We start from the raw sequence: 326 nt of genomic DNA on the forward strand, positions 1-326 counted from the left end.
TGCTGAGTAATAAAATCCTGGCAGAAGAGCAAAGCAGATAGCTGCAAACACTGGTGTCTCAACACATTACAATGATATTGGGGAGGGATTTTTATTATAGCTGTCAAAAGGGGAAACCAAAGCATGCAAGCAGCCTTGTGCTTTGTCAGGGTCAAAGACCACACTGACAATAGCCTGAAAGGAAGGACTGTCTCTGCTGTGGGCAGTGTGTTTTCTGTCTCTGCATGCCTGAGCATAGTTCAGCTAATAACATAAGTTACGGCAAGCTCAGGAGTGCTCTGCTACAAAAACTCCTAGAGACTGTCCACGGCAGAAGATACCTAGAG

This window comes from Pterocles gutturalis, unplaced genomic scaffold (genome assembly GCF_000699245.1).
Source record: "Pterocles gutturalis isolate BGI_N339 unplaced genomic scaffold, ASM69924v1 scaffold10040, whole genome shotgun sequence".
Lineage (NCBI taxonomy): Eukaryota > Metazoa > Chordata > Aves > Pterocliformes > Pteroclidae > Pterocles > Pterocles gutturalis.